The sequence below is a fragment of the Muntiacus reevesi genome, chromosome 2, assembly GCF_963930625.1.
Source record: "Muntiacus reevesi chromosome 2, mMunRee1.1, whole genome shotgun sequence".
Taxonomy (NCBI): domain Eukaryota; kingdom Metazoa; phylum Chordata; class Mammalia; order Artiodactyla; family Cervidae; genus Muntiacus; species Muntiacus reevesi.
This window is the reverse complement of record NC_089250.1, coordinates 130,425,011-130,452,213: the sequence shown is the minus strand read 5'-3', so window position 1 is coordinate 130,452,213 and position 27,203 is coordinate 130,425,011. Positions and strand designations below refer to the sequence as shown.

At 38.0% G+C, this 27,203-nt stretch overlaps 1 protein-coding gene across 2 annotated transcripts in view; it reads left to right on the top strand.

The window, feature by feature from the left end:
- PRKG1 (protein kinase cGMP-dependent 1) overlaps positions 1-27,203 on the top strand; it is a 1,324,229-nt gene that overhangs the window by 799,938 nt on the left and 497,088 nt on the right. The gene's annotated exons all lie outside the window — the stretch shown is intronic.

The window sequence follows — 27,203 nt, the reverse complement described above, 5'->3', positions numbered from 1 at the left end:
ATATTCATTGGAAGGACTGATGTTGAAGCTGAAACTCCAATACTTTGGCCACCTGATGCAAAGAACCGACTTATCTTAAAAGACCCTGATGCTGCCAAAGATTGAAGGCAGGAGGAGGAGGGGATGGCAGAGGATGAGATGGTTGGTTGGTGTCATCAACTCGATGGATATGAGTTTGAGTAAGCTCCAGGAGTTGATGATGGACAGGGAGGCCTGGCATGCTGCAGTCCATGGGGTCACAAAGAGTCGGACATGACTAAGCAACTGAACTGAGCTGAACGGAACCTATTGGAAAGTGTACTGAAGTCCAGTACTCATTTTACTTTTGCTTAAGCTATATGGTGATTGTCTGTTTTGATTTCATGTAAGTTTTAGTGGATTTGCCTAGAAATGTCCTGCCTTTCACTGGTTTGGAAGCCAGACAAGGTTAAAGTTGAGAAGTTGAGATTATGAAACATACATACACTAAATCACTGACATTTCAGGAATGAATACTGAACTCGGTAGTGCAGGTTGCAGTGTCTGGCATCTATGAGAAAATGCTTAATGTTCTTTATTTCAATTCTCTGTTTGCTCAGGCTACGGTAACAAAATACCATGAATCAGGTGGCTTAAGCCACAGTTTACGTTGGAAGTCCTGGAACTTGGAGGTCTTGAGTCAGAGTACCAGCCTGGTTGGGCTCTGATGAAGATTCCCTTCCAGGCTTGCAGACAGCTGGCTTTGTGCTGTGTGCTTACATGGCCTTCCCTTGGAACATGAGTGGAAGAGGTCTCTCTCTCTCTCTTCTTATAAGTCCACCAATCCTATTGAACTAGAATTCCACTTTTATTACCTCATTTAATCTTTATCACTTCTTCAGCAGCCCCATCTTCAAGTACAGTCCTACTGGGGATTAAGGCTTCAGCATATGAATTGAGGGGCAGGGGCAATCCAGGTCTAGCAAGATGTTTACTACGTAAGGTGCCAGCTCCAACTGTATACACTTTAGATTTAGAGCTGATTAAAATATATAACTCCAGTTTTAACCTCTCAATACATCATTCTCAGGTATTTTTTCGTAGATTTACTGGTGGAAGATTCAACTCTAATTCTTGTTATATTAAAGTGGTCCTCAGGGGATTGATGCCAATCTCTAACATTTAATCAGGTTTATGTGATTTTTAAAGGCTTTGCAGCACTTTATTTGAGGGACTTATGAATTTGATCTTAAAGTTTATTAAAGCTATATCTCTGTTTGGTAAGTATTTGATTTTAAATCTGTAAATATTAGCCATAATTCTGCAGGTGTGATCCCATAACCAACTTACACCCAAATAATGTGTTTATAAATTTCATCTGAAGGTTTTATAAATCTGGGCTTAATGTGAAATCACTAGAGGACCTAACAGGGATTAAAATAGAATAAATATATTTAATTTTGTAACAATTTTACACTGATTGACTAATGGCCACTTTACCATGAATCACAGTTAATCATTATGCTATGTATTTAAAACATTAATGCTCTAAGATGTATGTGTCTAGCATTGAGCTAGCCTTTGGGTTTATCATAGGGGAGGAAGTGTTTACTGCCTTTAGGAGTTTATTGTCTCATAGGAAAGATAGTCCAAAAATCACAGAGATACTGTGTCAAGAGCTCTGGGAAAAAAATTCTGTAGCTAGGAATCAAAACATAATGGAATCAAACTAACTCGGGCCATCAGGCCTTACAAATGATAACCCTTTGAATTTAATGTAGGGCATGGATCTCCTTGTAAGGCATTTTTATCCCTCCCATAAAACTTGTAAAGATATTTCATAATCATTTCAGAACAGTCTACCTCCTCAGGGACACCTTTCTTGAGCCTTCAGACTAGATGAAGTCCCCTCAGATACAAGGTTGCCAGGAAAAAAAATATAGAATATCCAATTAAATTTGAACTTCAGATAAGCAACACATAATTTTGTAGCACAAGTTATCTGAAATATTGCATGGGACATAATTTATTTTTTTCAGTTTTTTTGAAATTCAGGTTTCTCTATGCATCCTGCGTTTTATTTGCTAAATCTGGCAGCTCTACCCAGGTGTACAATTTCACAAAACTGTATGCTTTCCTTCTTTGCACCCAAGCAGATTTTGCAGTTAAGTATTGCTGCAATTGTCAGCATCAGTGAAAAGATTTTGCAGCGTTTGATTTCACTCTCTGTGACATGCTGTCTTAGAAAAACTCTCCTGTGTTTTCCCTTATTCTCACAGTCCTACCACACGCACACTTCTGACACAAGCTACGTGCGTTTTCCACGCATCAATTTTCTGACACCAGCTGGATGTCCTACAGTTCAGTTCGGTTCTGGTATTTTTTCAGTGGAGTAAGCATCAGATTCCACAGGTCAAAGGCATGGTCCCACAAGGCTGCTCCCCCACACTTGAAATGTTGGTTTTAAGTCTAGGTTGTTTGTTACCTGTGCTTCTGAGCAACTGGCTATAAACTGGGATTCCCACGACCTCCTGCTTGGGTTTGCTGATACACTAGAATGACATACAGAATGCAGGGAAACACATATTTACTGGCTTATTTTAAAGGATATAATATAGGATACAGATGAACAGCCAGGCAAAGTGATACACATGGCGAGGTCTGGAAGGTCTCAAGCACCAGAGCTTCTGTCCTTGAGGAGTTGAGGTGTGCCACCTTCCTGGAAGGTTGGATATGTTCACAACCTGGAAGCTCTCTGAGCCCCGTGCTTGGAGGATTTCTGTTGAGGCTTTATCATGTAGGCGTGAGCGGTTATTAACTCCACTTCCAACCCTTCTCTCCTCTCCAGAGAACGGGATAGAAATGAAGTTTCCAAACCTCTAATTATGGCTTGGTCTTTCTGGTGCCTAGCCCCCATTCAGGAGCCCACCAGGGGCTCCTGTCATTAATGCAAAAGATGCTCATTTCACCCAGAAAATTTCAATGTACTTAGGAACTCTATGTCAACTACTACAATCATCAGGAAGTTATAAAGGTCTTAGAAGCTCTGTCAGGAATTGGGATCAAAGACTGGATGTTAGAACAAAAGATTCTCTTAGTATCCCTATTTACAAGAGTTTTAGGAGCTCCCAGGTACTGGGACAGAGAAGACATAGATATGTGTGTGTGTCTATATACATTGCTATATTTATAGTATATATGTATATATTGTTATTATTTTATGTGCACCTTTTATATAGTACTGTAAAGCTCTAATATTAACGTTTTGTCTGTTACTTGGGTAAAAGAAACTAGTGATACTGAATTTAGTACCAAACAATTGACACTTCATACATTTGGTGTTTAATTAAATTATAAATGAAATATAATCCTTTAGTAAGTTATTGGGAGTATAGCAGTTTAATTTGAACTTGCTTATTTCAAGCTCAAATTAAATAGTGTATCCTGAATATTACCTGGCAACTCTTACCTGGGGGGCCTTTGACTCTTTTTCAAGGTAATGCCTTTGTGCTTAACCGTATGAACACATATGCATATAGTTAGTAAAAATTAGTAAAATTAGTAAAAATTTGGTAAAATACAGAAGCAATTTCATGGAAGAAAATATTCAAGAAGTGATTATATAATGATCAAAACCTATATATATCAAAATACTTGTGTCTATGAAGAAGAGAATTTCTAGATCCCTGTTTGTTTGAGTTCTAAAATGCCAATTCCTATTGAATTGCCTTTTGGAAAAATCCAAGCATAAAAGAATCTTAGATGAGCTATTCATATCTGTATGGCAAAATCAAATGTAACAGAACTGTTCCCAAAATTGTGAGAAGCAAAGTCTCTCTGTACAAATCAGGCAAAACTGAGACAATCTGTTCAATTGCATTTTCTCAGTACAGTTAGTTGCCCTCAAAATAACTGGCCTGATCATTATACCAATAGGCATGTAGTCAACAAGAGTCAACTTTATGTGGGTCTAGATTTCATTTACAGGGTCCTATGTCTTGAATATAGTAAGCTCTTAATAAATGTTTGCTGATAGCTTTAACATTTTTAAAGCGTATGCTTCAACTGACATAGTAAGAAAGTATATCTTTTATAATTTAATGGCCCAGGGCAACTCTATTTCAATTAGCATGGTTTTTAAAATATGAACTGTAAACTGTAAAATAGATTTCTTCCTTAATGTAAATTTTTTAACCCTTTGAGTTGCTACCTGTATTTGGTAGCATGGCAAGATTTGTTTCGCTGAAGCTCGTGAACATTCTTTTTTTTTTCACTCTGATTTTGCTGCTTTATTTTGAAATTTCTTAGGATTCTTGTGAATCCTAAACTCATTTTAACAGAGACCCTTTAGCTCTGGATGGGAAGTCCTTTTTGAACCAAACAGTCATTGGTTCATTTCATCCTTTGGGCCATGTTTTCTGTGACTCCTCTGATTTTTCTCTGAAATTAGTTATTCCCCAGGTGCCTGCTTTACCGTTATTTTGCTTGTGATTCTCTGACTGCAATCAGAAAGTCTCACTCATTGAGCCTCTTTTCTGACCTAGCTTGGTCCTTTGTGTTATTTGGATCTAGTCCTTAACCCTTCAAACAAGCCTCAGTTTTCCATCCTGATCCGTCTTGCGATATTGCTTCAGGTCTTATTGATAATTCTCTGGATACATGATCCATTCAGTCACAAGGAGTCATTAACTCCTGTTAGGGACCCACCATGTGGTAGCCACTTTTTCTTTTACTTGCCTGAGGAATCACTCACCCAGATGGTTGATATTTTGTTTGTTTGCTTTAGTTTTGGCTGTGCTGGGTCTTCATTGCTGTGCATGGGTTTCTCTAGTTGTGGTGAGTGGGTCTACAGCTTGTTGTGATGTGTGGGCTTCTCATGGTAGTAGCTTCTCTAGGGCGCATGAGCTTCATTAGTTGTGGTGCATGGGCTTCAGTAGTTGACATGTACAGGCTCAGTAATTCTGGTTGGCAGGCTCAATTGCCCTGAAGCATGTAGAATCTTCCCGGACCTGGGGTCGAAATTGTGTCCGTCCCCTGCATTGGCAGGAAGATTCTTAAACACCTGACCACTAGGAAAGCCCCCTAAATGGGTGATTTAATATTAATGGCTAACCTGAACATTAACACAAGGTAATATTGAAGTCCACTGACGTTAAGTGCGTTAACAAGGACACAAGGCTAGCTTCAGGAAGTCTTCGATTAGAACTCAGGTCTCTCTGCCTTCAAAGCAAAATTGGACTCTGTACCTTGGAAGTTTGTGTTTGTTTATTTATTCAGTCCATCACCAGCTGAACCTTTGGACCTTCAGCCAAACTCACAGAACTTTTAGACTGTCACAAAGAAAGTGCCCATTATTAGAGTGGTCACCATGAATATCCTCTGCCACTAAAGTAAGATTTTATCTCCCTTCAAATTAACTTTCAGGAGAATGTAGCATGAATTCCAGATAAGCTATTTAAATAATGCAAACATAAGTCTTTAATATGGACTAATTTAGATCAGGCATTCAGAAACTGTTTCTTCTGGGAGTGTTCTGTCCCTGGAAAGGCGGTGCTGAGTTAGATGAGTATGTATTGGCTCCCCACGGGCACCAGTAATGACGAGGCAATTCAATGTGGAACATTAGCCCTCTCAATTATGGTTTGGAAGAAAATCAGAACTCAATTACAAAAAATACATACACATGTGAATCAGCTACTGATACTAATCTCTCTCTAAAAGTATGGAATCTCTGTTTTTAGAAGTATAGAATAAGAATTTTACTACTGAGGAATTGTGTTAACTGATTCTGAACTTGTGAATTTGCTTTAATCCTTCTGCCTCTGAGGTTTCAAGCTAACATGGAGGCAAAAACTTCTCAGTTATTAAGCTATGCATGCCCTCTGGACAATTAAGAAGAGGATGGTCCTCTCTGAAGTGCTGTTAGGGGCAGATCAATGGTGTTTGATATCAACCATCTAGAGAACAGATTGTTGGCTGACTGCCTGCTATTGTCTTTTGTTCTTAGCAAATGAGAGATCATTCAGGGTTGGACTGGGGTGTGGTGGGAGGTAAACCTTCTCTGGTCTCACACAGTAAATAATCTCTTTAGCAATCTACATTTAAGTCATTAGAAGCTAGAGATCTGTTGGTATTAAAATAACTTCCCAAAACAGTCCAGTCAGCGTCTTGTCTCATAAGCCAAAGCTGTTTTTGCACTACTGATTAGATTTATACCTGCTTTGTGTTAAAACTGCAAGTCAGCTTTGTCAAAGTTAACTTTATACTTGGGGGTAAATAGAAGCTGATCAGGTCTTTTAAAAGCTCTCCAATTATTTATTTATTTAACCAGTGCTGTTTTGCAGACTGACAGGTCCTGGAATAACAGATGCATTGTAAATTTGGATTTTCACACATTAGCTTTCTTATGTACAGTCTTAAAATCAGAATGGTATTTAGGCATCATCAAATTGAACTGTCTGCTTGGTATAGAAATTCTCCTTATTTCCCAAACAAGGGGCTAACTACACTGTCTTCCAATAATGAGACCCTCATGACCAACTCATTTCTTGCTTCAACAGCTTTAATTATTAGTAAGTTCTTTTTCTTTGCATCTATTGGGTTTTTTCATTCCTTTTCCTTTCTTTCCTGTTTTTTTTTTTTTTAAGTTCAAACGTTCTGTACGTGACTTTTGAGACAGAAAATAAAATTTAATATACAGAAGACTTATATAAAGTGTTTCAATTCAATATGTTCAAAATGCTAGGTAATATTGGAGACAGACAGGAACATATAAACATGATCCTTATTCTCAGGAGTATTAGAATTCAAAAGAAATAATAATTAAAAGTAGTTCCATCTACAATTAAACATTAAAAGCAATGATATAGATATTGCATGCTATAGGACTTGTAGAATAATCAGGAACACATTCTTGTAGATGATGGGGTTTGTGTTGAGCCTTGGGGGATAGAAAAAATTTAGTCAGGTTGTCGGGCAGTTTTTTTTTTTTTTCCAGGAAACTGAGGAAAGTGCTTTGGCTGAACTCAGAGGCCTACTTTGAAGAGAAGTGAGAAGTAGATAGAATAGATAAGACTGGAACAAATTACATATAAAAGTCTTTGTGTTTGCTATAGAATGATTAGGGGAGATATGAAATGCTTTCTGTACCAAGGGAAGACAGTCCTTTATAATTTGATATGTTTTAAGTATTGTGTAGTTGAGTTGTCCAGTATGGTAACCCCTAGCCACAAGTGGCTATTGAGCATTTGAAATGCTAGTCTGAATTGAGATGTTCTATAAGTACAAAATCCATGCTGACTTTAAAAAGTTAATATGAAAATGTAAAATAATCATTAATAATTTTTATCTTTATTATATATAAATATGGTACTTTTTGGATATATTGAGTTAAGTAAAATATTATTAAAGTTTCTTTCCAACTATTTATTTTTAATACAGCTAGTAAAAAGTTTAAAATAGAATCTTCGATGTGCATTGCATTGGTCTTGGGCAACACTAGTATAAAATGCTGTAATCTATTCATCTTTTTAGTTATAGGCTACCTAGGTCATATCATTTGAAACTGAGTCAACAATCAAAAGAACTCAACACATTTCAGGAAGAAAGAGTTTTTCGAGTGCTGACCTAAATTTGCCCATAATAAAGACATTGGGTTGTATTATTTACTTTGCTATCTATTCTTTTATATATACATTTGATAGATACTATTGTTTATTCTGTACCTGTCTAAAATTCAAAGTGAAATGGAGTGCTAAGAAAATTAATTATTTCATCACATTTGACTTTTTCAAAGCAGTCTAGAAAGTAAACTCTTAAACTATGTTCCTTTGTGATATCACTGTTTGGTTCTGAAAATAAGATGAACACATGTATGTTAAGAGTCTATTACTGCAGTTATTTCTCAACAAGCTGTGCTAATGAGATAGAGTAAAATGGACAGAATTTCCAGCCTCAGTTGTTTTTTTGTTTTAAATCAGTTTTCTTATTTCTAGCCTCACTTGTGATTATAAAAAATATATATAAACAATGCAGTTTTATTATAGAAAGTTAGAATATAAGGATAATCTTATTTCCTTTTGCAAATAAAATAATCTGTTAACATCAGTTTGGCAATTATCTCTCTGTGCGTATATAATAAAAATGGGATTAAGCAGTTTTGTAATTAATTTTGTTTATATATTAACATTTATTTATAAATTTTCTTTTTCTGAGTCCATAAGGTTGTGTCTGGGCTTCCCTGGGGGTTCATATGGTCAAGAATCTGCCTACAATCCAGGAGAGGAGGGTTTGATCCCCGGGTCAGGAAGGTCCCCTGGAGGAGGGCATGGCAACCCACTCCAGAATTCTTGCCTGGAGAATCCCATGGACAGAGGAGTCTGACAGGCTATAGTCCATTGGGGTTGCAGAGTTGGACATGACCGAGTGACTAACACTTTCAAAGGTATGTTTAAAACAGTGGGCTTTCGAGTTTTTAATATCATCGGTATACTTTTTTTTTGCAAACAAAAGCTTTATTCCAAAGTCCAGTATATAAAATCAATAAAAGCAAGACTCATCTGGCTGAGAGGTAGGGTAGGGACCTGGAATCCTACCAACTTGGGTGGCCCATCACAGCATCCTTCTGTCATCATCTGAAGCACTGGGAAGCACAATCCAGAAATGACTCTTCTGCCCCTGTTTATTTCCCTGATGTGTGTCTGTATGCTTTACTCAAGGTACTAATTCTTATCTAACATGCTACAAAATATTTCTCACTTAAAAATTTTGGTGGTTATCATTTTGGTATGTCAAAATGTTTACATTTTACATAATCTGTTTTGTGTTGCTTCTTGGTCTGTCATAAAATGGCCTTAGACATAAGACAGTGAAGCTCCCGGATTCAAACGATGTTTTAGCTAATTGTAAAATATATGAATGTGGTCCACTGGAGAAGGGAATGGCAAACCACTTCAGTATTCTTGCCTTGAGAACCCTATAAACAGTATGAAAAGGCAAAATGATAGGATACTGAAAGAGGAATTCCCCAGGTTAGTAGGTGCCCAATATGCTACTGAAGATCAGTGGAGAAATAACTCCAGAAAGAATGAAGGGATGGAGTCAAAGCAAAAACAATACTCAGGTGTGGATGTGACTAGTGATAGAAGCAAGGTCCGATGCTGTAAAGAGCAATATTGCTTAGGAACCTGGAATGTTAAGTCCCTGAATCAAGGCAAATTGGAAGTGGTAAAACAAGAGATGGCAAGAGTGAACACTGACATTCTAGTTATCAGCAAACTAAAATGGACAGGAATGGGTGAATTTAACTCAGATGACCATTGTATCTATTACTGTGGGCAGGAATCCCTTAAAAGAAATGGAGTAGCCATCATGGTCAACAAGAGTCTGAAATGCAGTACTTGGATGCAATCTCAAAAATGACAGAATGATCTCTGTTTGTTTCCAAGACAAACCATTCAATATCACGGTAATCCAAGCCTATGCCCCAACCAGTAACACCAAAGAAGCTGAAACTGTAGGTCTTCTATGAAGACCTACAACGCCTTTTAGAACTAACACCCAAAAGAGATGTCCTTTTCATTATAGGCAATTGGAATGCAAAAGTAGGAAGTCAAGAAACGCCTGGAGTAATAGACAAATTTGGCCTTGGAGTACAGAATGAAGCAGGGCAAAGGCTAATACAGTTTTTCCAAGAGAACACACTGGACATAGCAAACAGCCTCTTCCAACAACACAAGAGAAGACTCTACACATGGACATCACCAGGTCGTCAACACTGAAATCAGATTGATTATATTCTTTGCAGCCAAAGGTGGAGAAGCTCTATATAGTTAGCCAAAACAAGACCTGAAGCTGACTGTGGCTCAGATCATGAACTCCTTATTGCCAAATTCAGACTGAAATTGAAGAAAGTATGGAAAAACACTAGATCATTCAGGTATGACCTAGATCAAATCCCTTATGACTGTACAGTGGAAGTGAGAAATAGATATAAGGACCTAGATCTGATAGACAGAGAGCCTGATAAACTATGGATGGAGGTTCATGACATTGTACAGGAGACAGGGATCAAGACCATCCCCATGGAAAAGAAATGCAAAAAGGCAAAATGGTTGTCTGAGGAGGCCTTACAAATAGCTGTGAAAATAAGAGAAGTGAAAAGAAAAGGAGAAAAGGAAAGATATTCCCATTTGAATGCAGAGTTCCAAAGAATAGCCAGGAGAGATAATAAAGCCTTCCTCAGCGATCAATGTAAAGAAATAGAGGAGAACAACAGAATGGGAAAGACTAGAGACCTCTTCAAGAAAATTAGAGATACCAAGGGAACATTTCACACAAAGATGGGTTCAATAAAGGACAGAAGTGGTATGGACCTAACAGAAGCAGAAGATATTAAGAAGAGGTGGCAAGAATACTTGGAAGAACTCTACAAAAAAGATCTTTATGACTCAGATAATCACGATGCTGTGATCACTCACCTAGAGCCAAGCATCCTGGAATGTGAAGTCAAGTGGGCCTTAGGAAGCATCACTACGAACAAAGCTAGTGGGGGTGATGTAATTCCAGTTGAGCTATTTCAAATCCTGAAAGATGATACTGTGAAAGTGCTGCACTCAATTTTCCATCTAATTTGGAAAACTCAGCAGTGGCCACAGGACTGGAAAAGGTCAGTTTTCATTCAATCCCAAAGAAAGGCAATGCCAAAGAATGCTCAAACTACCGTACAATTGCACACATCTCACATGCTAGTAAAGTAATGCTCAAAATTCTCCAATTCAGGCTTCAGCAATACGTGAACCGTGAACTTCCAGATGTTCAAGCTGGTTTTAGAAAAGGCAGAGGAACCAGAGATCAAATTGCCAACATCTGCTGGATCATCAAAAAAGCAAGAGAGTTCCAGAAAAACATCTATTTCTGCTTTATTGACTATGCCAAAGCCTTCGACTGTGTGGATCACAATAAACTGTGGAAAACTCTGAAAGAGATGGGAAAACCAGACCACCTGACCTGCCTCTTGAGAAACCTGTATGCATGTTGGGAAGCAACAGTTAGAACTGGACATGGAACAACAGACTGGTTCCAAATAGGAAAAGGAGTACATCAAGGCTGTATATTGTCACCCTGCTTGTTTAACTTATATGCAGAGTACATCATGAGAAATGCTGGGCTGGAGGAAGCACAAGCTGGAATCAAGATTGCCGGGAGAAATATCAATAACCTCAGGTATGCAGATGATACCACCCTTATGGCAGAAAGTGAAGAGGAACTAAAAAGCCTCTTGATGAATGTTAAAGAGAAAAGTGAAAAAGTTGGCCAAAGCTCAACATTCAGAAAACTAAGATCATGGCAACTGGTCCCATCACTTCATGGGAAATAGATGTGGAAACAGTGGAAACAGTGTCAGACTTTATTATTTTGGGCTCCAAAATGACTGCAGATGGTGATTGCAGCCATGAAATTAAAAGACGCTTACTCCTTGGAAGGAAAGTTATGGCCAACCTAGATAGCATATTCAAAAGCAGAGACATTACTTTGCCAATAGAGGTCTGTCTAGTCATGGCTATGGTTTTTTCTGTGGTCATGTTTGGGTGTGAGAGTTGGACTGTGAAGAAAGCTGAGCGCCAAAGAATTGATGCTTTTGAACTGTGGTGTTGAAGAAAACTCTTGAGAGTCCCTTGGACTGCAAGGAGATCCAACCAGTCCATCCTAAAGGATTTCAGTCCTGGGTGTTCATTGGAAGGACTGATGCTGAAGCTGAAACTCCAATACTTTGGCCACCTCATGGGTTAGCTGACTCGTTGGAAAAGACCCTGATGCTGAGAGGGATTGGACTGGGGGCAGGAGGAGAAGGGGACAACAGAGGATGTGGTGGCTGGATGGCATCACCGACTTGATGGAAATGAGTTTGAGTATACTCTGGGAGTTGGTGATGGACAGGGCGGCCTGGCATGCTGCGATTCATGGGGTCACAAAGAGTCGGATACGACTGAGTGATGGAATTGAACTGAACTGAATATCACTCCATGAGTGTGTGTTCAGTCACGTTAGTTGTATCTGACTCTTTGTAACCCTATGGACTATAGCCCACCAGGCTCCTCTGTCAGTGGGATTCTCCAGGCAAGAATACTGGAGTGGGTTGCCAAGCCCTCCTCCAGGGGATCTTCCTGACCCACAGATCAAACCCACATCTTATGTCTCCTGCATTGGCCAATGGGGAAGCCCAAATGTCACTCTATTCATATACAAATAAGTGACTATTTTAAGAGACAACAGCTTTCAATTGCTAGTAGTTTTGATACCTTGTAGTAAGTTATTTATTTATTAAATATATTGTTGGGCTTTTGAGAAAGACCAAATTACAGGGAAAGTCAGGAAATTTGTGACGAGGATCAACAGGAACCCATTATTTCAGCAATCATCTCTTTGTAATATGAAGTACTGCGTGAACCTCTGATGTTGATTTGCTCTACTTTTTCTTGATTGTTTGTGTCTTTAATTAGATTAAAAAATTTTTTTAAATAGTACCACCTCTGGATCTTAGCTTGCAATCAGCTTTACTTAAGTGAGGATGTAGGGCTGTGCCCTCTTATTATTATTATTGGTATTATGGTAGAGATTATAGTTATGCTTATGGTTGTTGCTGTTAATGAATGAAAGTGTCCAGCTGGGCATTCTATGCATTTGAAAGAATCTAGCTGTGTAAATGGGATTCCACTTGGCTTCCTGCTGTCCAATCTACTTGAAAACGCTTTGTAGAAAATGTATTTTGGTAGCCATTCTGTGAACAGAAGGGCACCACTGATGATGTGAAAAATGCGTATTAGAACAAAGTAAGGAGAAGACATTTCAATACTTTCCAAAAGGAAAACATTGTTTTTTTATTTGCCAGGTTGTGTTAAGTGGTAGAAAGTAGAATGACTTACTACTTTTTTAAAAAACAATATAATTTTTACTTAGCTAGGAGTTTACTTATTACTATTGTTGTTTTCAGTCACTCAGTCATGTCTGACTCTTTGGGACCTCATGGACTGCTGCACACCAGGCCTCCTTGTCCTTCACCATCTTCCAGAGCTTGCTCAAACTCATGTCCATTGAGTCAGTGATGCCATCGAACCATCTTGTCTTCTGTCATCACCTTCTCCTTCTGCCTTCAATCTTTCCCAGCATCAGGGTCTTTTCTAATGAGTCAGCTCTATGTACATCCCTAAACATTAAAAATAAAAGCACATTTCTCTTAGTATAGGCAATATTTTCCTTTGGAGAGCTAATTATGTTGTTTGAATATCTGTTTAATGTTAAGATGTTATGGCTCCCATCTTTCTAATATATAAACTAGATATAACATTCACATAAAACTCAAATAGTATAAGTTGTATATTGTGTTTTAAGATGAGGTTTTTACATAGAAAATACTCAAGAGAATATTCCTTAAGTTTGTAGTTTTATAGAAGCAGCTATAAGTGCACATTGTTGACCCTCAGGCATTCAGACCCGTGGTCCACATGGTAGGTGAGTGTATTTCAAAAGATGATGATTCAGGAGGTGTTATTTAATGTGAATCCCCTAGTTTCCCATAATGTCTTTCAAGATTGAGAGATTATTATTATCTATGAATTCAAGATAACTAGTATGCTTCTCCTTTGGGTAACCCAAATAAGGGAAGTATTATTACCTAAATATAGCTGTTTGGTCACAGCGGTAAAGCTCTTGTTGACTGTATACTTCAGAGATGAAGATGTTTCATAAAAAATACAAATATTAATTGATTTCCTTAAAGTGTATTATTTTAAAGTTAATAGTATATTCAGTCTAAATTCTAAATCTGAAATATGCATCTATAATAGTATATTTGATTAAATTATGTCTCTAAAATATGATGGATAATGCAAAATATAGCAGTGGCTGGTTACTATTAAACTCAGCCCTGGTAGCACTGACTTTCTTTTAACTGAGGGTGTTAAAGAAAATTCACATTGCCCCTGGCTCCTCATCCATGTCAGCCTCTTCCTGGACTAGTCAACAGAAGAAAATAGTAAATTGCCTTTTTAAAACCACTCCTCAATTAGAAATAGTCCTTGCTTTCTTTTGCTTAACCCCTTGAAAACCATTTTTTAGTATCTGCCCAAAGCAGATCCTAAGTCTGTGCTTCTGAGACCTGCATTCTTCTCACCAGTGTCATGGTTTGAAGGATCCAAACCCTCACATGGATGCACGTTGAGGTATCTTTGTAGTCAAGTGTCCTGGAATAGAAAGAAGGGAAGAACTAGAGTTTAAAAGATCTGTGTTCTAGTGTACTTTGGGTAGATTATTGGAATGATAATTCAATTAATAGAATGCTTTAGATTTTCAGGTGGTGCTAGCGATAAAGAAGACACCTGCCAATGCAGGAAACATAAGAGATGCAAATTCCACCCCTGTGTAAGGAAGATGCCCTAGAGAAGAACATGGTAACCTGCTCCAATATCCTTACCTGGGAAATCCCATGGACAGAGGAGCCTGGTGGGCTACAGTCCGTAGGATTGCAACGAGTGAACATGACTGGATGACAGCACACACACAGAATGCTTTAGGCTGTTTCCCATGTAGTCTTAAAGATAATTTTACATTAGTTGCTTTTGCGTGCATGTGCATGCTAAGTCGCTTCAGTTGTGTCTGACTTTTTGCAACCCTATGAACTATGGTCCACCAGACTCCTCTGTCCATTGGCAGGTGGGTTCTTTACCATTTACATGCTAGCTAAATCACTTCAGTTATATCTGACCCTGCGACCCCATAAACTGAAGCCTGCCAAGCCCCTCTGTCCATGGAATTTTCTAGGCAAGAATACTGGAGTGGGTTGCCATTTCCTCCTCCAGGGGATCTTCCTGACCCTGGGATCAAACCCACATCTCTTGTGTCTCTTGAATTGGCGGGCAGTTTTCTTTACCACTAGTACCACCTTGTGTATTTTTAAATGATTTAAATTTAGGAAAACACTTAACAGATGCAAAATAAAGTATTCTCCCCCACCCTCTTGATTGCTGATCCATTGGCCAAGTACCAGCTGGATCCTACTACTTTGTTTTGTTTTTTTTTTTTCTTCAAGGTGACAGGCCTTTCAGGACAAAAATAGGACAAAGCCCACTCTTATCACATAAACAAACTTATACAAAAAAAATCAATCCTTGGTTATAGATCTATCATGACTGGGTTTAGCCAGACTTTGGAGTAATTGCTCATATTATCAGTGTAGCAAAGTCTTTGAACTCTGGCAGGTTCGAATGTAGAGGTGAGCTTCTCACACCCCAGCTTTTCAAATCTAGTAGATTGCCTACCTTCGGTGGAGAAGAATAGCTCTGAGATTATAATCAAGTTGCTGATGCTTCCATCCTCTGAATTTCCATGAAGTAAAAGGTTAATCTTTTGTATGTATGAATGTTTTCTTTCTAAAAATAGAAAACTGTCAGCCTGGCCCAGGTTGAGGCAAAACTGTGAGAAAGGTATGGTGTGCCTTCCAGTTGGCTAACTTTTAGTAAGGTCCACAGACTGCTGGGTCTAAGTTTCTATAGGACACTAATATGACCTGATGTGTTTCCCATAGTATTGAATGCTTGGGATTTCATCTTCTCAGTGCCAATCTGTCTCCTAAACTGAGAATTGATGCAATAAGTCAGTTCACGCTAGTATGCGTTAGTGACAGAAATGAGAACTCAACCAAGTTCCTGGATCAAGTAACTTAGATTTTTAAACCTAGGTCTTCTAAAGATTATACCTATTCTGATGATTGAATCTCTTTGAGACAATTTCAGGCACCGTTGCAGGCATGGTGAGAGTCATGAACTTTGGCCTCATCAGAGTGTTTTCACTGTATCTCCTGCATAAATTTTCCTGAATCCAGGGAAGCTAATGGTAAACTGTGGCATCAACCATACTGAAATTTTCTATTCATTTGAAAGTAACTTTTTGGAGGCATAATGAATCTACAGGATGCCTTTAAGTGGTTCTTAGCTAGATACAGTGTAATCAAAATCCTATAGGGAACTTTCAAATCATAGGTAATTTTCTCTCCCCACTCTTTCCACAAGACTTTATGTTCCCAGATGAGAATATGGGTGGAGACTGGTGTACATGCATGTATGCTTGCCAAAATTCAGCATTCCTCTTTTCTGTGAGGAGCTAGTTGAACTGAATCCCCAGGAGGATTTTAAATAGCACATAAGATTTTAAAAACACATATTCAGGGTGAACTGTTATAGTCAGGTAATACATTGTTAAATGATTATTTTAATGATGGAAAAATATTTCCAACTTCTTACAAAACAGGTCATAGGACCTGAAATTTGGTTGGTAAAGTTTAGATAAATATCATCTAATGTTAGGAAATTTAGAAATAAATGTCAGAAGCCTTTTCATTCTTCTCTGCAATGATCACCTGCCTACAAATGGTATGATGGAAAAGGTTTTTCAATTTGTAATCAGAAGACCTGGGTTTTAGGATCAGTTACTGCTTACTAGCTTTGTGATCACAGGCTCACTGTGTAATTTCTCTATGTCTGCATTTTCTTACTCATAACATCAGACTGTTAGAAAAAATTATTTCCAAAGCTCATACAAATTTCAGCATATAATAATAGGTGACCTCTGAATGATTCTCAGTCATTTTATTAGAGGTAAAGAAGTATTAAAAAACAAATTGATGTATATGCAGTTTCATCTTTTTTGATGGTAGTGGTAGTGGGGTTTTCAGTACTACTTAAAAGATATTATAAGACCTCCAGGAAAATTAGCCATGGGTGTGGAAAGATGGGATGTGGATGGAGAAGTTAAAGGACAGCTGGTCAACTACTTAATAATTGAGAAATACCTATGTTGCATTTTAGACATAAGTCAAGAAATAGATTCATTTCTAGGTAAATGTATTTGGCCACTACTTTTCATTTTCTTTCTTTCTTTCTTTCTTTTTTCTAAGCACTATAATATTGTCCTAGCCAAACCATCTCTAAAATCGAAGTTAGGATTTACATAATTTTTCGGAATATAATATAAAAGATAGCTATTGTGAAATGCAGATTTGTGCTGGCTTGGGAGTGAAAAATCAGATTTCCAACTTACATGCATGGAACTGTTACAAAATGCTACTTCAGATAAAGCTAGAGGCAGAATTTTTTAGTTATTAAGTTAGAACACATTCTATATCTGGTTTTGCATAAGCTAGACATTGTGTTGACTGTACCTACTGCTTTTTCATATCTCTGGAGTTCGCCATAATTTCAGAAAAAAAATTATCTTAGCTCTTTTACACATAGTTCTCTTTGGGTATATTGTGTATTCTAAAATATTGCTAGAATATATATTTTGTAAAAACTGCACAGAAGCAAAAAGAAAGTGTCTGGAATGACAAAAACAAATGTTTTGTCTACATTGTAATATTTCAATTTTGGAGACTATGATGGCTGTCCATAAGTTTAAAACTATCTGAGTCACTGTTTACTATTTCAATCAGTAGGTACTAGAATTGAGAACTAATGAAATTTATAAAGAAAATTCTGGGTGATTTCCCCCACTATGTGTTTTACACATCCTCATCAATTATTCCTGGAAAGCTTCAGTTCAGTAGCTCAGTCGTGTCCAACTCTTTGCGACCCCATGAACCGCAGCACACCAGGCCTCCCTGTCCATCACCAACTCCCACAGTTTACCCAAACTCATGTTCATTGAGTCAGTGATGTCATCCAACCATCTCATCCTCTGTCGACCCCTTCTCCTCCTGCCCTCAATCTTTCCCACCATCAGGGTCTTTACAGTGAGTCAACTTTTTGCATCAGGTGACCCAAGTATTGCAGTTTCAGCTTCAACATCAGTCCTTCCAATGAACCCTCAGGACTGATCTCCTTTAGGGTGGACTGGTTGGATCTCCTTGCAGTCCAAGCGACTCTCAAGAATCTTCTCGAACACCACAGTTCAAAAGCATTAATTATTCTGTGCTCAGCTTTCTTTATAATCCAACTCTCACATCCATACATGACTACTGGAAAATCCATAGCCTTAGGTAGGTGAACCTTTGTTGACAAAGTAATGTCTCTGCTTTTTAATATGCTGTCTAGGTTGGTCATAACTTTTCTTGCAAGGAGTAAGTGTCTTTTAATTTCATGGCTGCAATAACTATCTGCAGTGATTTTGGAGCCCCCCAAAATAAAGCCTGCTACTGTTTCCACTGTTTCCCCATCTATTTGGCATGAACTGATGGGACTGGATGCCATGATCTTGGTTTTCAAATGTTGAGTTTTAAGCCAACTTTTTCACTCTCCTCTTTCACTTTCATCAAGAGGCTTTTTAGTTCTTCTTCATAAAGTAGTTAAAAATTTGAAATAGAACAGGAATGGGAAGGGAGATGATAGTATGAGATTTATCTTTTGAGTAAAGAATAGTCTTAGTGAAGTTAGCTAGCTCAATGGTAAAATACTTTTAAGAGCTAAGACTGTTCAACAAAACAAAGGTACTGGAGTATCATAAATCCAAAGCAGAAGGTACTAGAGCATCATATCAGACTTCCCCTGGGGCTCAGATAGTGAACAATCCACCTGCAATGAGGCACCCCCTGGGTTGGGAAAATCTCCTGAAGGAGGGCATGGCAGCCCACTCTAGTATTCTTGCCTGGAGAATCCTCATAGACAGAGATGCCTGGTGGGCTACAGTTCATGGGATCACAAAGAGTTGGACATGACCAAGTGACTAAGCACAGCACACAGCAAGATGATTCAATTAAGAAAAGGTACTGGAATATCATAAATCATAAAGGTACATAGCCCACACTGACTATTAATATGTTGTATCTTGTTTTATGGGCTTCCCTAGTGGCTCAATGGTAAAGAATCCACCTGCAGTACAGGAGACCTGAGTTCAGTCCCTGGGTCAGGAAGAGCTCCTGGAGAAGGAAATGGCAACCCACTCCAGCATTCCTGCCTGGGGAATCCCATGGACAGAGGAACCTGGTGGGCTACAGTCCATGGTGTTGCAAAGAGTAGGACACGACTTAGTGATTAAATCATCTTGTTTTAATTATAGACAGTTTTAATGTACATAGGGAAGAAAAAGTTGTTTTGGCCATCATAGGGATAAACAAAACTAGAATGAAGTACTCAAATATTTGGAGAGTTTTGTCTTTGGGGATTCTTTAAAAAAAAAATGTCTGAGTGATCTAGATATTCATTAGAACACTGCTTCTCCCCATCATCTGGAAAGAAGTGCACAAAATAGCTCTCTGTACAAAATGCATTTCTTGTTCCTACATTAAACACACTGAATAAGAACCCTGTAGTTGGGGCCTTGAAATCTCGCTTAATGCTTCTTATACACACTCAAATTTTAGAATTACTGCATTGGAAACAGGGCACTGAACCAATTATCTTTTCTAGTCTCAGCTGTCTAGCATACTTCGTGCATATGAAATAAGGAAGTAATTACTGGGAGAATACATAGTAGACATTAAATATTTAAGTCAATCCAAAGTGTTTATATAAAATTACATACTTTTCTTTGAATCATTTATAATTACTCCCATTAATACTTCTGGTTTCATATTGGGAGGATTCTTGTGCTTTGTATTATTTGTTCCTTTCCAAGGAAGATTTAACATATTAAATAATCTTCAACTAGCATGTCCTACTGCTTTGGCCCAAACCTTCTAATTACAAAATAAATAAATAAATAAAGGCAGCCTTACGTTATATTAAGTCTATTTGGATATTTGGAAATGGATATATTTTTCAATGTCAATTTTCCCACTTTAGATCACTGGATAAATTTCCTCTAGTGAATGATATATGAGAACTGACAGTGTATGATGACTTTGATAGCATTCCTTAGAGAAATAGGTGAGAAAATATAAATCCTGTTGGTCTGTTGCTAAAACTTGGCCTCTGTTCACTGGTGCCAAATGGGTGAAATAGAGTAGTTTTCATTGCTTTGCCAGAGAAAAGGGACTAATGGCCTCAAAACTGTGTCCTGCCCTGGAGAGGGTAGTGAGGAGTCTTAAAGTGTTCAAGGAGCAGGGCATGATCAGCTCAAGGATGTTCTTCTGATTGGTTGGTGGTGAGAAAATTGAGTCAGCAACCTTCTAGTTTCTACTGGTCTGGGATCTCTGTGCTTGTGGGCTGAATACAGTTAGCTTCTTTCCTACCTGGTAGGGATTTCAGTATCTGCAGAACAGTTCAAAGGACATGACTCAGAAAGGTCCTTGATTTTGTTTAATGGCTAAAGTGTTACTATTTTGTCTTGCTTGATTGTTTCTCTTTGCGTTTTCTGATTTTTCTGATTAAGTTTGTTCTTTCACTAAAGTTTTTCTACAGAAAAAAAAAAAGACAGGCAGAGGACATAGATATGGATTTGTTTTAGGAACTAGTCTTCCCCAAATAGATAAATTTTTTACAGTCCTTTCATTAAAAATAAATAAATAAATGTTACTTAAAATATTACCACTCAAACCGGGTGCTTTACAAATGGATGTTTCATGAACCACCACCACCATCAAATCTGCCCATTCAGGAGATTTTATGTGGCCCCCCAAGAAATCTGAATGACTAGTCAAACCAGTTCTATACAGCTAAGCCTCATAGGTTTTCTGTTTGTTGGTTTGTCTTAAGAAACCTTTCTCCATTTTTTTTCAAGAAATCACAATGTGAGCAAGAAAAGTCATGCAGGAAAATGGTTGTGACTTTGTGATTTAAAAATCATGAAGAAAAATGTATGTATTATTGAAAAGAACATGGTACTAACAGTCACTTAGAAGAGCTATCATCCCTATGGAACTGAACACTTTTAATTGGCCTCCATCTATTGTTAGGGGCAGACTTTACTTTCTTGGGCTCCAAAATCACTGAAGATGGTGACTGCAGCCATGAAATTAAAAGACGCTTGCTCCTTAGAATAAAAGCTATGACAAACCTAGACAGCATATTAAAAAGCAAAGACGTCACTTTGCCAACAAAGATTTGTATAGTCAAAGCTATGGTTTTTCCAGCAGTCTTGTATGGATGTGAGAGTTGGACCATAAAGAAGGCTGAGTGCCAAAGAATTGATGCTTTCTAATTGTGGTGCTGGAGAAGACTCATGAGAGTTCCTTTTACAGCAAGGATATCAAATCAGTCAATCCTAAAGAAAATCAACCGTGGATATTCATTGAAAGGACTGATGCTGAAGCTGAAGTTCCAATAGGCCTCCTGATGTGAAGAGCTGACTCATTGGGAAAAAACCCTGATGCTGGGAAAGACTGCAGGCAAAAGGAGAAGGGGGTGACAGAGGATGAGATGGTTAGGTAGCATCACCAATTCAATGGACATGAGTTTGAGTAAACTCCAGGAGATAGTGGAGGACGAGGAAGCCTGGCATGCTGCAGTCCATGGCGTTGCAAAGAGTCAGACATGATTTAGTGACTGAACAACATTTGTCCAGCTGTTTATATGTTCAGAGCACTTTACTTAGATTAGTAGCTCTTCCCAGAAACCTTGTTGGGGATGTGAGGTCTCTCTTTTTCAGTTGATAAATGGGTGCTCAGTTAGAATCTACTTGCCCAGCATCACATGACAACATCCTGATGTAAACTGAGGCTCCTCTGGCTCTGTAACCCATATCTTTTATAATTTTGCCTAACAAGAGACAGACTGTGTTTGATTTGTTCTTCTTGGAGTGTCTATTAAAAATAGATTAAACACAAAATTTAAATGGAAAAATTTCTCAACTTTTCCCTTAGATTCTTGTCCAACATTGCAATATATAGGCATCTGTGAGCAATTGAGTTTGTAGCTTGACTATACTGTCTTAAAAAAAAAAATCAATTTTAACTTAAAATTCACTGAATCCAAAGTTTCAGAAGTGTAGTGAGTTTTTTTTTTTAACTCTTCATACATTCATATTTATTTACTGCTCTGCAAGTAGATAGATGTTTATCATATGAAAGAATTTCAAGAATATCAGTGGTAATTGCCTAATACTTGAATTTTAAAATGTTTTTCATTTATATTTTAAGCAGTTATTTATTTAAGCATTTATATATTTAAGCAGTTATTCTACAACAAAGAAATTGTAGTTGGCACTAAAACTACCTTAGTGCTGTAAAACTGTCCCAATAATTTTCTAAAGAGCTGTTTTCATGAAGAAAAAGGCTAGTTTAAAATACTACACAAGACAGTGATGACATGCATATTTCATGGTGTACCTAAGAAGCTCATAAAATGAATGTGCAGATGGGAATATACAAATCTGAGATAAAGCCTTTTGAAACATTGATGTTTGGTTGGTTGATTTTGAGAATGCTGTTATTAGTGAGTAGGTACTAAATTTATTTAATTTCCTATCTTGTTAATGTCTTAAAATATTTATTTTATTCTTTATACCTTTTACCCCCAAAGGTCAATATTATAGTATTGTCAATATATATATAATATAGTCAATATTATAGATACAATATATAAATTTAAAATCTCTTTCAGAAGACTTTTTTTTTTTAAGTTAGATACTTGTTTGGGACTTTGTTACTTTTTTTTGTTTTAACTTTTTGTTTTGTGTTGGGGATATAACTGATTAGCAGTATTGTGGTAGTTTCAGGCGAACAGTGAAGAGGCACAGCCATGTATATACACATGTATCCATTCTTCTCCGAACTCCCCTCCCATCCAGGTTGCCACATAACATTGAGCAGAGTTCCCTGTGTTAGATAGTTCCCTGTGCCATCCTTGTTTGTGACCCATTTTAAATATACCAGTGTGTACAGTTGCCTTGTTTATTAAGGACAGGTGCTTGTTATAGATCTGCTCTGGAAGAGGTTACTATGCCCCCAGGGTCTATGGCAATACATAGACATATGTATTACATATAATTTCAATACATATAATTTCAAATTATAACTTTATTGAAAAATCTGTCCTTGTGGTGACCAAGCTAGCCTGTAGTAACTTGTTGTTTTAGTGTATCAATACCATAATGGTCTAAAAGGGTTTGGGCTTAGTTGCTCAAGTCGTGTGCAACTCTTGTGACCCCGTGGTTAGAGGCCACCAGGCTCCTCTGTCCATGGGGATTCTCCAGGCAAAGACACTGGAGTGGGCTGCCATGCCCTCCTCCAGGGGACCTTCCCAACCTAGGGATCACAACCAGGTCCACTGCATTGCAGGCAGATTCTTTACCATCTGAGCCACCAGGGAAGAGTTTACATGTCTTCAAAGATTACTTGATTTCTTTCTTGACAGTAGTTGAAGCCAAAAGAAGATGCTGAGTCACTTTCATTTAAGTACTTTGAGTTGATGTTTAGTTGGGTGCTTACCAAATGGTAACTTCTCCCACTCTGAAAGGCCTTATTACATGGGCAGTTTGAATTGCAAGACTGATGAAAAACTGAGATGATGTTGTGGATAAAAAAAGGACTATCTCCTTTTCTGTTGCTGAGGAGGCCACTTCTGTACTTTCATTTTCATTTCATTTCATTTCATTTTAATTCATTCCTGATTTTCCTTTCTTATTGCTACCCTCTATACTCTTTATTATTTGCTGAAAAAATTATCTCCTTTGTTAATTATTTTCTTTGCTTTAGTTCAGACCCCAACTCCACCCTTATTGTGAGACCTTCTGCAAGTCATTCTATTTTTCTTAGTTTCCACACTGATCTACTTCAGTGGGTTGAGAGTAAAAAGCAAAGTGATTTGAAGTAAAATATTTATATACCTGGAGACTGAATTTTACTTAACACTCAAACACATGATACATGTTATTTTCTAAGCTATTCCTAAAAATAAAATATGTAAAATGGTGTGTATTAGTCACTTAATAATGTCTGACTCTTTGTAATTCCATGAACTGTAGCATGCCAGGCTCCTCTGTCCATGGGATTCTCCAGGCAAGAATACTGGAGTGGGTAGCCATTCCCTTCTTCAGAGTCTTTCTGACCCAGGGCTGGAATCCAGGTCCCCTGCATCGCAGGCAGATTCTTTACCATCTGAGCCACCAGGGACGCTCTGTTATATTTGTAAGGAAGAACCACAGTGTATTTATCTTGTAATGATGCTTAGTTATTGTGACTGTCTAGAATTAGAGACAGTTCAGATTGTATGCCTTCTTGGCTAAGATGTTGGTTGCATATAATTTAAGAGATAGCTACAAATGCATGGGTAGTTTCTAAAATCAGGAAGATACTGAGACAATAGTGGATGCCTGAAAACTATTTTTACTACTTCAAAATGCCAGAATAAATTAATACAGTTTTTTTTTCTTAAATAGAAAAGCAAATTAATGGTTATTTAATGAACAACTTTTGAATGGTCCATAGGTTGAGATAAGAGTAGACATGGTCTTAGTGTTTTGAAAAGCCTGTTCTACAGAGGCCATCTGCCATTCTAGGGAAGCTTGCCAGTTGACAGATTAGCAAAACGACTTTAACTGTTTTAAAAACAAACATTAAAATCATAATGCAATGAATTTTTTCATTAGCTCATTCGATACTCCCAATAGCTGGAATATCTTACTTTAATTTTAAGATAATTGATTTATAATTTGTACACCTTTGTTCTAGAGTGATAAAATAATAGTCTAATTTGCACTGTACAAGATAGTGATTAGAACCTTTTTTGGGGTTTATTAGGTGATTTACACGTGTAATCCTCATAGTAATCCTCACAGTAATGGGAAAGGTATGCATTATTATAGCCATTTTAAAGAGGAAGCACTTGACATTCAAATTGGTTATAGAAAGTAACATACCTACAAAGTACACCTAACACTCTTCACCTTCCTTCCCGGAAAGCATCCTTCATATGCACAAAATAGGATATCCATCTGGTGTGTTCACATAGCATCATGTTCTGTCATTAGATTGATCTTTTTTTTTAATTGATTGTTTTTAAGCAGTTTTACACTAACATCTAAATTAAGCAGAAAGTACAGAGAGTTCCCATTTACTCCCTGCCCGTATAAATGCAGTTTCTCCACTATTAAAGCCATGTACCAGAGTGGCACATTTGTCACGCTGATGAACCCTCTGACATATTGTCCTCACCCAGAGTCCATAGTGTACCTTCCGGGCTCGCTCTTCATGACGCGTATTCTGTGGGTTGTGACAAAGGTGTAATGACTTCTATCCACCATTGCACCTTCATGCAGAGTAGTGTTCCTGCCTTAAAAATCCTCTGTGCTCTGCCTCATCATCTCTCCCTTCCTGTAGCCCCTGGCAGTTTCTGATCCTTCCACTGTTTCCATAGTAGTTTGCCTTTTCCAGAGTATCATATGGTATATAGCCTTTTCTGATTGGCTTCTTTTACTTAGTAATGGGCTATCCAGGTGGTTCAGTGGTAAAGAATATTCCTGCCAGTGCAGGGGATGCAACAGACGTGGATTCAATGTCGAGTCAGAAAGATATCCTGAAGTAGGAAATGGCAACCCAATCCAGTATTCTTGTCAAGAAATTTCCATGGACAAAAGAGCCTGGTGGGCTATAGTCCATGGGGTCACAAAGAGTCAGACACGACTGATCAGGTATGCATGCACTTAGTAACATGCACTTAGGTCTCCTCCATTTATTTTCCTGGTTTGATAACTCATTTTTTTTAGAACTCTAAATAATATTCCATTGGTTGTAGATACAACAGTTTATTGATGCATCATCTATTGAAGGGCATCTTGGTTGCTTCCAGTGACTGTTCTAATTGTCTGATTATGCACGCCTTTTTCTGTAGTACACTATGCATCTTCACAGCTAGATCTGTATTTTACTCTCTTGGTATCCCCTGTCCTGGTAGACTGTTCATGGTAAAGGCTTAACATCTATGACTTAGAATGCTTCAGTTCAGTTCAGTTCAGTCGCTCAGTTGTGTCCAACTCTTTGCGACCCCATGAACCGCAGCCCACCAGGCCTCCCTGACCATCACCAACTCCCGGAATCTACACAAACCCATGTCCATCGAGTCAGTGATGCCATCCAACCATCTCATCCTCTGTCGTCCCCTTCTCCTCCTGCCCCCAATCCCTCCCAGCATCAGGGTCTTTTCAAATGAGTCAGCTCTTCGCATGAGGTGGCCAAAGTATTGGAGTTTCAGCTTCAGCATCAGTCCTTCCAGTGAACACCCAGGACTGATCTCCTTTAGGATGGACTATGTGGATATAAAAATTAGCACCAGGCATGAAAGCCCACATTAGATCTTGTTAGGAGTCCCTGGTATGTTTCTGTGTATGCTAGAGCAGCATACACAGATGCTCTGACCTCCTCCTCAAGACTGGCTGCCTGTAAAGCCATTTGAGTGTTCATCACTGCTTCTGTTGCTTCTGATGACCAGCAGAGGCTGTGTTCGTATTTTGGGTGTTGTATCTGAATGTTTCTGAGGCTGTAGAGTCCAGATGTACTAGTGCCTTACTTTGTTCTGCTCAAACTATTTTACCTTTCTATTTTGTAAAAGGAAAATTAATTTTTAAAGAATAGAAAGAAAAAGGAAAAAGTTTGAATTGTACTTAATGTTTAATTCGATCAAAAATGTCTGGTGGTTTGATATAAGGCTCAAGACAGATGGAGTGGGAAGGGAGGTGGGGGGCGGGATGGGGGAATATGTGTGTACCCGTGGCTGATTCATGTTGAGGTATGGTGAAAACCATCACAATATTATAACATAATTATCCTCCAATTAAAATAAATAAATTAAAAAATAGACTCAATTTCCATTTTTCTGAATCTTCTGTGGCTGGAGTTAGGAAAAGCATAGTAATTGAAAAAATGCCAGAAATGATCTTATAGCAGTGATATTTATCTGTGGGAAGGTGTTTCCTTGTTCTGAAAGTCACTCAGTCATGTCCGACTCTTTGAAACCCCATGGACTATACAGTCCATGGAATTCTGCAGTCCAGAATATGGAGTGACTAGCTGTTCCCTTCCTCAGGGGATCTTCCCAACCCAGGGATTGAACCCAGGTCTCCCATATTGCAGGCAGATTCTTTACCAGTTCTAGGAGGTATCAAAACACAGAATATATTCTGTTTAATAGTGTCAACAGCTATTCTGTTAGGAATGAAATGATAATTTTTACATTTTTTTAATCAATTTGAAGATATTGTTCGTAAAAGCTGGAAAAGAGATGCTTGGAGTTCCTTAGAATGAAGGTGCAGAGCAGAGGGGGCAGAGCTTTAAGCAAAGTCTAGGATTGTCAGGTATCCATGTTTTAACTGGCAGTCCAATAATTGTCATTTATTTCCACAGAAGAACCAGCCACTAACAACATGTTTCTGAGGTCCCCTGCTCA